Source organism: Ascaphus truei, chromosome 11, assembly GCF_040206685.1.
Source record: "Ascaphus truei isolate aAscTru1 chromosome 11, aAscTru1.hap1, whole genome shotgun sequence".
Lineage (NCBI taxonomy): Eukaryota > Metazoa > Chordata > Amphibia > Anura > Ascaphidae > Ascaphus > Ascaphus truei.
In genome coordinates, this window is record NC_134493.1 from 41,866,128 (window position 1) to 41,878,135 (window position 12,008).

General features: G+C 58.2%; 1 protein-coding gene across 8 annotated transcripts in view; it reads left to right on the forward strand.

The window, feature by feature from the left end:
* MPRIP (myosin phosphatase Rho interacting protein) overlaps nt 1-12,008 on the forward strand; it is a 123,214-nt gene that overhangs the window by 25,784 nt on the left and 85,422 nt on the right. The window lies entirely within an intron of this gene.

Below are 12,008 nucleotides of genomic sequence, written 5' to 3' on the forward strand. Positions count from 1 at the left end.
AGTACACTGATATATTAAACTTGTAGTACTCCTCAGCAGAAATTAAGCCTTTTCCTTGCATGTGGACAGCAATGGCGGCTCCATTCTCGCAAGGGGTTTGGGTTTTCTATTTGGGCAGGGGCGGTCAACTCCAGTCTTCAAGGGCCACCAACAGGTCAGGTTTTAAGAATATCCCTGCTTCAGCACATGTTGACTTTGCTGAAGCAGAGATATTCTTAAAACCGGACCTGTTGGTGGGCCTTGAGGACCGGAGTTGGCCGCCCCTCTCTTAATGATCATATTTTACATGAAAAGTTAGTGTGGCGCAGGGCTCCATATTTAATCTTGCCCTAGGATAGGTTACCGATACAGACATGTTTGTACGACCCTTCGGAGAAGTGGGAGGCCTGATTTTTGGAGAGGGGGTAAAGCATTTAAACCTGGGGCAGTCGGCAGACTTCAGGTGAATGGTGTTTGTCCGGCTGTGTTGAAATGAGTGATTTCAGCACTCGGGTAACAGGGTAATTATCCATTACAAGGTAACCACATAAAGACCCCTAGAGGGGCAGTTAGTAACGATGCCAAGGAAGTCAAATGCTGCCAGCAAGTATACTGATGTGGGGACAGGACAAGGAACCCCAGTAATGTTGTGACAGGAGGCTGTCGGTGTCAGGAAGTTACCTGAGAGTACTCAAAGTACCAGTGGGGTATTACAATAGAACCCAGTTGTTGCTGAACCCAATAAGTGGAAGTCCTGTTTTCCGCTCTGCTGGGATTGGAACCCCCATACAATAAAACCCGACCGGATGTCCATAGAATATTGTAACTGAGAGCGAGCAGGGAACCTGCGGCCCTGGCCTGGCCACAGCTGGATGGCAAACTTTCGTGATTTGAGCATTTGATATTTCAGCTGACCGTCCGATGCTTTATACTCAGACCGTATTAACACTCGGACATTCCCAGCTTCGGAAGGGCGGAGGCGGTTGCTGCTGCTTGAAAACTCATTTAACGGCTTTGAACACTTGCAGTGATGTGGGCAACGCCGGGTCTCTCAGCTAGGCTGGCATAAAAATGCATTGCTGTCCGCTCTAGCGGTGAACGGGTTAAGGCACTGAAGAGCTGTTTTCTAGTTTGTGTGTAGCAGGACAGCATCTGCTCATTAAGTTGGATAGCTGAACATGTCCCTGCGTGCAGTGGAACTGATGTGTGAGCTATTAAGTGCATTCTTTCGCTCCAGCTCTACCTGAGCTCGGCCCTCATATCTAATCTCCTTCCCAACACCTCTTGGGGACACAAGATAGCAAAGAATCCTTGTAGATACTCACTCCTTGCCTGTATTGTATGAAGGGCACATTTAGAAATGAATTTCTAATGAAAATCATTTATGATTGTCACAAACTCGATTTCCCGTATAAGTAGAAACCTAGCAAATAATGGAGGGGTTATATTAAGAGCACCAAAGGGAAAGAAAGGAATCGAGGACAGCATGATAGACTTGGAGCATATATAGTCCTGCCCCCCCTCCCCACCCCCATCCCCCCTCCTTTTGTCCCAAAAAGATATCTGAGAATGGAGACTCTGACTGCATGTTTCTGCAGGGAAGTGGGTCTCTGGCATTGATTGGGTTAACGGGCTCTGCGTCTCATACACCTGTGCAGCACACAGCCCCGGTATTGAAGTATTGCCGACACGAGGAAAGATAATGTTACCAAGCCATGTAACGGCCTCTCTGAGGGTGAGACACAGTAGAATTATATATGCTCTGCAGTCAGGCACAATGTCTGCAATAAATTCCCTGTATCCCAGCAACCTGAGCGATGTGCAGGAGATGCCACTTTGGGCCCGGCACTCGCTGTGTGACACGGGAGGGGGGGGGCGACACACCGGCTCTCATAGTGACACTGGGGGGGACGGGGGGACGGACACACCGGCTCTCGCTGTGACACGGGGGGGTTGGGGGGGACGGACACACCGGCTCTCTCTGTGACACGGGGGGGGGGGGCAGCGCTCGCTGTGTGACACGGGGGGGGCAGCTCTCGTTGTGTGACATGCGGGGACACACCGGCTCTTGCTGTGTGACACGGGGACACACACACCGGCTCTCGCTGTGTGACACAGGGGGGGACGACACACGGCTCTCGCTGTGTGACACGGGGGGACACACACGGCTCTTGCTGTGTGACACGGGGGACACACACACCGGCTCTCTCTGTGTGACACGGGGGGGGACGACACACGGCTCTCGCTGTGTGACACGGGAGGGGACACACACGGCTCTTGCTGTGTGACACGGGGGGGGACACACCAGCTCTCGCTGTGACACAGGGGGGGACACACCAGCTCTCGCTGTGACACGGGGGGGGACACCAGCTCTCGCTGTGACACGGGGGGACACATACCAGCACTTGCTGTGTGACACGGGGGGGGGACACACCGGCTCTCGCTGTGACACGGGGGGGGTTGCCCTGGGGCTCCCTGTGTGGCACGGGGGGGGTGGGAGGGGACACACCGACTCTTGCTGTGACATGGGGCCGCCACCGGCTCACGCTGTGACACGGAGGGGATGCCGGCTCTCACTGTGTGACACGGGGGGAGGGGACACACCGGCTCTCGCTGTGACATGGGGCCGCTGCCGGCTCTCGCTGTGACATGGGGGGGACGCCGGCTCTCGCTGTGACATGGGGGGGACGCCGGCTCTCGCTGTGACATGGGGGGGACGCCGGCTCTCGCTGTGACATGGGGGGGACGCCGGCTCTCGCTGTGACATGGGGGGGACGCCGGCTCTCGCTGTGACATGGGAGGGGGACGTCGGCTCTCGCTGTGACATGGGGGGGACGCCGGCTCTCGCTGTGACATGGGGGGGACGCGTGCTCTCGCTGTGACATGGGGGGGACGCCGGCTCTCGCTGTGACATGGGGGGGACGCCGGCTCTCGCTGTGTGACACTGGAGGGGTCCCGGACACACGCTCGCTTTCCGTGTAACCGGAGTGTGTAAGGTCAAACACACTCTGTACTGCTTTACATTGCAGCATGTCAGGGGAATGGCATTGGACGCCTGGTGATATTTGCTCTGTGTTAGCGGACGAGCGCAGCGATGGAGGAAGATAGTCTTACATCAGCATTCCTGTTTGTAAGGAGCGGCTGGGGGGGGGGGGAGGATCTGACTGCACCGGGTTTCTGCGCTGGCTGGGGATATTGTTGCTGTTATCCCCATTAACCACCTCACTGCAAGAGCATCGCGTTGAAAACCACAGGGAAATCCGTTTTCTGCTGCGGCCTCCATGTTTTCTTTCTCCTCATCAGGTGGCCACCGGCACTGCTATGTGCCTGTAAATGGCACTGGTCTGTGAAGTGGGCAACCTCTTCAGAGACTCTTCACCATGTATCCTTGGGCAAATCGCTTCTGCAAACCCAACCATTAGATTGTTAAGCTCTTCAGGCGATTCATTATCCTGGGATTTCTGCTATGTGCCATTTTAAATACTCTTCAAGAAACGGGAAGTAATGCCTGTGTCCTCACCGGCAAGTATCTCCCCTGGGAACCCCTGGAACTGATAGCAGCAGTCCATCCTGGTGACCCCCCCATGTTCCAAGAGAGAGGGGGTGGGGGTGTCTGGTGGCAGCTAATTAAATATTGTTAAGCGTTTTCAGTGAGAAAGTGGAGTTGGTGACTGCATAGTGGGGGGCTTTTGTAAAAGAGATGGTTGCAGCCGGTGTCCCGTGCAGCGTGGGGGCCGGTCTGGGTAATGTTTCTCCTTCCGTGACCATGTCCCCCGCTCCTCGCAGGGTGACCGCTGGGAAGGGGGACAGAGTTGCACACTGCTCGACCGCCGAGCTGGTAAAAGGTGGTGGGGAAAAAAACAGCCAGAGGAAGGGAGTTGTCTGCTAGTCATGCAGTCTGGAGACAGGAACTTCATATTCTAGGACAAGGGGGCCCAACTCCAGTCCTCAAGGGCCACCAACAGGTCAGGTTTTCCAGATATCCCTGCTTCAGACTAGTTGCTGCAATCTAATACTGAGCCTCTGATTGAGCCACCTGTGCTGAAGCAGGGATATCCTGAAAACCTGACCTGTTGGTCATCCTGGAGGGACTGGAGTTGAGCACCCCTGGTTTATAATATCAGAAAGCACCTCTGTGCTGTGCAGCCAGGAGGTCGGTCTCTTTTTCTTGCCTCCCCCTCTCTATTTCTCACCCTCCCTCCTCTCTCCCTCTCTCCCTCCCTCTCTCCTCCCTCTCTCCCTCCCCCCCTCTCCCCCTCTCCTTCCCTCTCCCCCTCTCCTTCCCCTCCCCCCTCTCCCTCCCCTCTCCCTCCCCCCCTCTCCCTCCCCTCTCCCTCCCCCCCTCTCCCTCCCCTCTTCCCTCCCCCCCTCTCCCTCCCCTCTCCCTCCCCTCTCCCTCCCCTCTCCCTCCCCTCTCCCTCCCCTCTCCCTCCCCTCTCCCTCCCCTCTCCCTCCCCTCTCCTCCCCTCTCCCTCCCCTCTCCCTCCCTCTCCCTCCCCTCTCCCTCCCCTCTCCCTCCCCTCTCCCTCCCCTCTCCCTCCCCTCTCCCTCTCTCTCTCTCTCTCTTCTCTCTTCTCTTTCTCGCCCTCCCTCTCTCCCTCTCTCTCTTTCTCGCCCTCCCCCTCCTCTCTTCTCGCCCTCCCCCTTCTCTCCCTCTCTTTCTCGCCCTCCCCCTTCTCTCTCTCTCTTTCTTGCCCCCCCTCCTCTCTCTTTCTTTCTCGTCCTCCCCTTGCTCTCTCTCTCATTCTTTCTCGCCCTCCCCCTCCTCTCTCTTTCTCGCCCCCCCTCCTCTCTCTCTCTCTCTCTCTCTCTTTCTCGCCCCCCCCTCCTCTCTCTCTCTCTCTCTTTCTCGCCCCCCCCTCCTCTCTCTCTCTCTTTCTCGCCCCCACTCCTCTCTCTTTCTCACCCCCCCCCTTCCTCTCTCTTTCTCGCCTCCCCCTTCTCTCTTTCTTTCTCGCCCTTCCCCTTGCTCTCTCTCTCTTTCCTTTCTCGTCCTCCACCTCCTCTCTCTTTCTTTCTCGCCCTCCCTTGCGCTCTCTCTCTCTCTCTCTCTCTCTCTCTCTCTCTCTCTCTCTCTCTCTCTCTCTCTCTCTCTTTCTCGCCCTCCCCTTGCTCTCTCTCTCTTTCTTTCTCGCCCTCCCCCTTGCTCTCTCTCTCTTCTTTCTCGCCCTCCCCTCCTCCTCTCTCTTTCTTTCTCGCCCTCCCCTTGCTCTCTCTCTCTCTCTCTTTTTCTCGCCCCCCCTCCTCTCTCTTTCCTCACCCTCCCCTTCCTCTCTCTTTCTCGCCCTCCCCCTTCTCTCTTTCTTTCTCGCCCTCCCCTTGCTCTCTCTCTCTTTCTTTCTCGCCCTCCCCCCTCCTCTCTTTTTCTTTCTCGCCCTCCCCTTGCGCTCTCTCTCTCTCTCTCTCTCTCTTTCTCTCTTTCTCGCCCTCCCCCTCTCTTTCTTTCTCGCCCTCCCCTTGCTCTCTCTCTTTCTTTCTCGCCCTCCCCCTCCTCTCTCTCTCTTTCTCGCCCCCCTCCTCTCTTTCTCGCCCCCCCTCCTCTCTTTCTCGCCTCCCCTCCTCTCTTTCTCGCCCCCCCTCCTCTCTCTCTCTCTCTCTCTCTTTCTTTCTTGCCCTCCCCCTCGTGTCTCTCTCTGTCTCGCCCTCGTCTGTCTCTCTCTCGCCTCGTCTGTCTCTCTCTCTCTCGCACCTCGTCTCTCTCTCTCGCCCTCGTCTCTCTCTCGCCCTCGTCTCTCTCTCTCGCCCTCGTCTCTCTCTCTCGCTCGTCTCTCGCCCTCGTCTCTCTCTCTCGCCCTCGTCTCTCTCTCTCTCGCCTCGTCTCTCTCTCTCGCCTCGTCTCTCTCTCTCGCCCTCGTCTCTCTCTCTCGCCCCTCGTCTCTCTCTCTCTCGCCCTCGTCTCTCTCTCTTGCCCTCGTCTCTCTCTCTCGCCCTCGTCTCTCTCTCTCTCGCCCTCGTTTCTCTCTCTCGCCCTCGTCTCTCTCTCTCTCGCCGCCCTCGTCTCTCTCTCTCTCGCCCTCGTCTCTCTCGCCCCGTCTCTCTCTCTCTCTCTCTCTCTCGCCTCGTCTCTCTCTCTCTCTCGCCCTCGTCTCTCTCTCTCTCGCCTCGTCTCTCTCTCTCGCCCTCGTCTCTCTCTCTCGCCCTCGTCTCTCTCTCTCGCCCTCGTCTCTCTCTCTCTCGCCCTCGTCTCTCTCTCTCTCGCCCTCGTCTCTCTCGCCCTCGTCTCTCTCTCTCTCGCCTCGTCTCTCTCTCTCTCGCCCTCGTCTCTCCTCTCTCTCGTCTCTCTCTCTCTCGCCCTCGTCTCTCTCTCTCTCGCCCTCGTCTCTCTCTCTCTCTCGCCCTCGTCTCTCTCTCTCTCGCCTCGTCTCTCTCGCCCTTGTCTCTCTCTCTCTCGCCCTCGTCTCTCTCTCTCTCGCCCTCGTCTCTCTCTCTCTCGCCTCGTCTCTCTCTCTCTCGCCCTCGTCTCTCTCTCTCTCGCCCTCGTCTCTTTCTCTCTCGCCCTCGTCTCTCTCTCTCTCGCCCTCGTCTCTCTTTCTCTCGCCCTCGTCTCTCTCTCTCTCGCCCTCGTCTCTCTCTCTCGCCCCTCGTCTCTCTCTCTCTCTTTCTCTCTCTCTCGCCCTCGTCTCTCTCTCTCGCCCTCGTCTCTCTCTCTCTCGCCCTCGTCTCTCTCTCTCGCCCTCGTCTCTCTCTCTCGCCCTCGTCTCTCTCTCTCGCCCTCGTCTCTCTCTCGCCCTCGTCTCTCGCCCTCATCTCTCTCTCGCCCTAGTCTCTCTCTCTCTCTCGCCCTCGTCTCTCTCTCTCTCGCCCTCGTCTCTCTCTCTCTCTCGCCCTCGTCTCTCTCTCTCTCGCCCTCGTCTCTCTCTCTCTCGCCCTCGTCTCTCTCTCTCTCTCGCCCTCGTCTCTCTCTCTCTCTCGCCCTCGTCTCTCTCTCGCCCTCGTCTCTCTCTCTCTCTCGCCCCGTCCTCTCTCTCTCTCTCGCCCTCGTCTCTCTCTCTCTCTCGCCCTCGTCTCTCTCTCTCTCTCGCCCTCGTCTCTCTCTCTCTCTCGCCCTCGTCTCTCTCTCTCTCTCGCCCTCGTCTCTCTCTCTCTCTCTCGCCCTCGTCTCTCTCTCTCTCTCTCGCCCTCGTCTCTCTCTCTCTCTCGCCCTCGTCTCTCTCTCTCTCTCGCCCTCGTTTCTCTCTCTTCTCGCCCTCGTCTCTCTCTCTCTCTCGCCCTCGTCTCTCTCTCTCTCTCTCGCCCTCGTCTCTCTCTCTCTCTCGCCCTCGTCTCTCTCTCTCTCTCTTTCGCCCTCGTCTCTCTCTCTCTCTCTCTCGCCTCGTCTCTCTCTCTCGCCTCGTCTCTCTCTCTCGCCCTCGTCTCTCTCTCGCCCTCGTCTCTCTCTCTCTCTCGCCCTCGTCTCTCTCTCTCTCTCTCCCCTCGTCTCTCTCTCTCTCTCCCTCGTCTCTCTCTCACCCTCGTCTCTCTCGCCTCTCTCACCCTCCCCCTCCTCTCTCTTTCTTCTCGCCCTCCCCTCCTCTCTCTCTCTCGTTCTCTTCTCGCCCTTCCCTCCTCTCTCTCTTTCTCGCCCTCCCCCTCCTCTCTCTCTTTATTTCTCGCCCTCCCACTCCTCTCTCTCTTTCTTTCTTGCCCTCCCCCTCTCTCTCTCTCTCTCTTTCTCGCCCTCCCCCTCCTCTCTCTCTCTCTTTCTTTCTCGCCCTCCCCCTCCTCTCTCTATCTCTTTCTAGCCCCCCCTCCTCTCTCTCTCTTCTCGCCCCCCCTCCTCTCTCTCTCTTTCTCTCTCTTTCTCGCCCCCCTCCTCTCTCTCACTCTCTCTCTCTCTCTCTCTCTCTCTCTCTCTCTCTCTTTCTCTCTTTCTCGCCCTCCCCTTCCTCTCTCTTTCTCGCCCTCCCCTTCCTCTCTCTTTCTCGCCCTCCCCCTTCTCTCTCTTTCTTTCTTTGCCCTCCCCTTGCTCTCTCTCTCTTTCTTTCTCGCCCTCCCCCTCCTCTCTCTCTCTCTCTCTCTCTTTCTCGCCCTCCTCTTCTCGCCCTCCCCCTCCTCTCTCTCTCTTTCTTTCTCGCCCTCCCCCTCCTCTCTCTTCTTTCTCGCCCTCGTCTCTCTCTCTCTCTCGCCCTCGTCTCTCTCTCTCTCTCTCTCTCTCTCGCCCTCGTCTCTCTCTCTCTCTCTCTCTCGCCCTCGTCTCTCTCTTTCTCGCCCTCCCCCTCTCTCTCTTTCTTTCTCGCCCTCCCCCTCTCTCTCTTTCTCGCCCTCCCCCTCCTCTCTCTCTTTCTTTCTCGCCTCCCCCTCCTCTCTCTCTTTTCTTTCTCGCCCTCCCCCTCCTCTCTCTCTCTTTCTTTCTAGCCCTCCCCCTCCTCTCTCTCTCTCTTTCTTTCTAGCCCTCCCCCTCCTCTCTCTCTCTCCTTTCTTTCTAGCCCTCCCCCTCCTCTCTCTCTCTTTCTTTCTCGCCCTCCCCCTCCTCTCTCTCTTCTCTCGCCCTCGTCTCTCTCTCTCTCTCTCTCGCCCTTGTCTCTCTCTCTCGCCCTCGTCTCTCTCTCTCGCCCTCGTCCTCTCTCTCTCTCGCCCTCGTCTCCTCTCTCGCCCTCGTCTCTCTCTCTTTCTCGCCCCCCATCCTCTCTCTCTCTCTTTCTCTTTCTCTCTCTCTCTCTCTTTCTCTCTTTCTCGCCCCTCGCCTCCTCTCTCTCTTTCTCGCCCTCCCCCTTCTCTCTCTTTCTTTCTTGCCCTCCCCTTGCTCTCTCTCTTTCTTTCTCGCCCTCCCCCTCCTCTCTCTCTCTCTTTCTCGCCCTCCCCTTCCTCTCTCTTCTCGCCCCCCCTCCTCTCTCTCTCTCTCTCTCTCTCTCTCTCGCCCTCGTCTCTCTCTCTCTCGCCCTCGTTTCTCTCTCTCTCGCCCTCGTTTCTCTCCTCTCTCGCCCTCGTCTCTCTCTCTCTCGCCCTCGTCTCTCTCTCCTCGCCCTCGTCTCTCTCGCCCTCGTCTCTCTCTCTCTCTCCGCCCTCGTCTCTCTCTCTCTCGCCCTCGTCTCTCTCTCTCGCCCTCGTCTCTCTCTCTCTCGCCCTCGTCTCTCTCTCTCTCGCCCTCGTCTCTCTCTCTCTCTCGCCTCGTCTCTCTCTCTCTCGCCCTCGTCTCTCTCTCTCTCTCTCTCTTTCTCGCCCTCCCCTTCCTCTCTCTTTCTCGCCCTCCCTTCCTCTCTCTCTCTCGCCCTCCCCTTCTCTCTCTTTCTTTCTTGCCCTCCCCTTGCTCTCTCTCTCTTTCTTTCTCGCCCTCCCCTCCTCTCTCTCTCTCTCTCTCTCTCTCTCTCTCTTCTCGCCCTCCCCTTCCTCTCTCTTTCTCGCCCCCCCTCCTCTCTCTCTCCTCTTTCTTTCTCGCCCTCCCCTCCTCTCTCTCTCTTTCTTTCTCGCCTCCCCTCCTCTCTCTTTCTTTCTCGCCCTCGTCTCTCTCTCTCTCTCTCTCTCGCCCTCGTCTCTCTCTCTCGCTCTCGCCCTCGTCTCTCTCTCTCGCTCTCTCTCTCGCCCTCGTCTCTCTCTTTCTCGCCCTCCCCCTCTCTCTCTTTCTTTCTCGCCCTCCCCCTCTCTCTCTTCTCGCCCTCCCCCTCCTCTCTCTCTTTCTTTCTCGCCTCCCCCTCCTCTCTCTCTCTTTCTTCTAGCCCTCCCCCTCCTCTCTCTCTCTTTCTTTCTAGCCCTCCCCCTCCTCTCTCTCTCTTTCTTTCTAGCCCTCCCCCTCCTCTCTCTCTTTCTTTCTCGCCCTCCCCCTCCTCTCTCTCTCTTTCTTTCTCGCCCTCCCCCTCCTCTCTCTCTTCTCGCCCTCGTCTCTCTCTCTCTCTCTCGCCCTCGTCTCTCTCTCTCGCCCTCGTCTCTCTCTCTCGCCCTCGTCTCTCTCTCTCTCGCCCTCGTCTCTCTCTCTTTCTCGCCCCCCCCTCCTCTCTCTCTCTCTTTCTCTTTCTCTCTCTCTCTCTCTCTCTCTCTTTCTCTTTCTCGCCCTCCCCTTCCTCTCTCTTTCTCGCCCTCCCCCTTCTCTCTCTTTCTTTCTTGCCCTCCCTTGCTCTCTCTCTCTTTCTTTCTCGCCCTCCCCCTCCTCTCTCTCTCTCTTTCTCGCCCTCCCCTTCCTCTCTCTTTCTCGCCCCCCCTCCTCTCTCTCTCTCTCTCCTCTCTCTCTCTCTCTCGCCCTCGTCTCTCTCTCTCTCGCCCTCGTTTCTCTCTCTCTCGCCCTCGTCTCTCTCTCTCTCTCGCCCTCGTCTCTCTCTCTCTCGCCCTCGTCTCTCTCGCCCTCGTCTCTCTCTCTTCTCGCCCTCGTCTCTCTCTCTCTCGCCCTCGTCTCTCTCTCTCTCGCCCTCGTCTCTCTCTCTCTCGCCCTCGTCTCTCTCTCTCTCGCCCTCGTCTCTCTCTCTCTCGCCCTCGTCTCTCTCTCTCTCGCCCTCGTCTCTCTCTCTCTCGCCCTCGTCTCTCTCTCTCTCGCCCTCGTCTCTCTCTCTCTCGCCCTCATCTCTCTCTCTCTCGCCCTCGTCTCTCTCTCTCGCCCTCGTCTCTCTCTCTCTCCGCCCTCGTCTCTCTCTCTCTCTCGCCCTCGTCTCTCTCTCTCTCGCCCTCGTCTCTCTCTCTCTCGCCCTCGTCTCTCTCTCTCTCGCCCTCGTCTCTCTCTCTCTCGCCCTCGTCTCTCTCTCTCTCTCGCCCTCGTCTCTCTCTCTCGCCCTCGTCTCTCTCTCTCGCCCTCGTCTCTCTCTCTCGCCCTCGTCTCTCTCTCTCGCCCTCGTCTCTCTCTCTCTCGCCCTCGTCTCTCTCTCTCTCGCCCTCGTCTCTCTCTCTCTCTCTCGCCCTCGTCTCTCTCTCTCGCCCTCGTCTCTCTCTCTCTCGCCCTCGTCTCTCTCTCTCGCCCTCGTCTCTCTCTCTCGCCTCGTCTCTCTCTCGCCCTCGTCTCTCTCTCTCTCTCTCGCCCTCGTCTCTCTCTCTCTCTCGCCTCGTCTCTCTCTCTCTCTCGCCCTCGTCTCTCTCTCTCTCTCGCCCTCGTCTCTCTCTCTCGCCCTCGTCTCTCTCTCTCTCTCGCCCTCGTCTCTCTCTCTCTCTCTCGCCTCGTCTCTCTCTCTCTCTCGCCTCGTCTCTCTCTCGCCTCTCTCTCTCTCTCGCCCTCGTCTCTCTCTCTCTCTCTCGCCCTCGTCTCTCTCTCTCTCTCTCGCCCTCGTCTCTCTCTCTCTCTCTCTCACGCTCGTCTCTCTCTCTCTCTCGCCCTCGTCTCTCTCTCTCTCTCTTTCGCCTCGTCTCTCTCTCTCTCTCGCCCTCGTCTCTCTCTCTCTCTCTTTCGCCCTCGTCTCTCTCTCTCTCTCTCTCTCGCCCTCGTCTCTCTCTCTCTCTCGCCCTCGTCTCTCTCTCTCGCCCTCGTCTCTCTCTCTCGCCCTCGTCTCTCTCTCTCGCCCTCGTCTCTCTCTCTCTCTCGCCCTCGTCTCTCTCTTTCTCGCCCTCCCCTCTCTCTCTCTCTCTTCTTCTCGCCCTCCCCCTCCTCTCTCTCCTCTCTTTCTCGCCCCCCCCTCCTCTCTCTCTCTCTTCTCGCCCCCCTCCTCTCTCTCTCTCTTTCTCTCTCTTTCTCGCCCCCCTCCTCTCTATCTCTCTCTCTCTCTCTCTCTCTCTCTCTCTCTCTCTCTCTCTCTCTCTTTCTCGCCCTCCCCTTCCTCTCTCTTTCTCGCCCCCCCCTCCTCTATCTCTCCTCTTTCTTTCTCGCCCTCCCCCTCCTCTCTCTTTCTTTCTCGCCCTCCCCCTCCTCTCTCTCTTTCTTTCTCGCCCTCCCCCTCCTCTCTCTCTCTCTTTCTTTCTCGCCCTCCCCCTCCTCTCTCTCTCTCTTTCTTTCTCGCCCTCCCCCTCCTCTCTCTCTCTCTTTCTTTCTCGCCCTCCCCGTCCTCTCTCTCTTTCTTTCTCGCCCTCGTCTCTCTCTCTCGCCCTCCACCTCTCTCTCTCTTTCTCGCCCTCCCCCTCTCTCTTTTCTTTCTCGCCCTCCCCCTCCTCTCTCTCTCTTCTCGCCCTCCCCCTCCTCTCTCTCTTTCTTTCTCGCCCTCCCC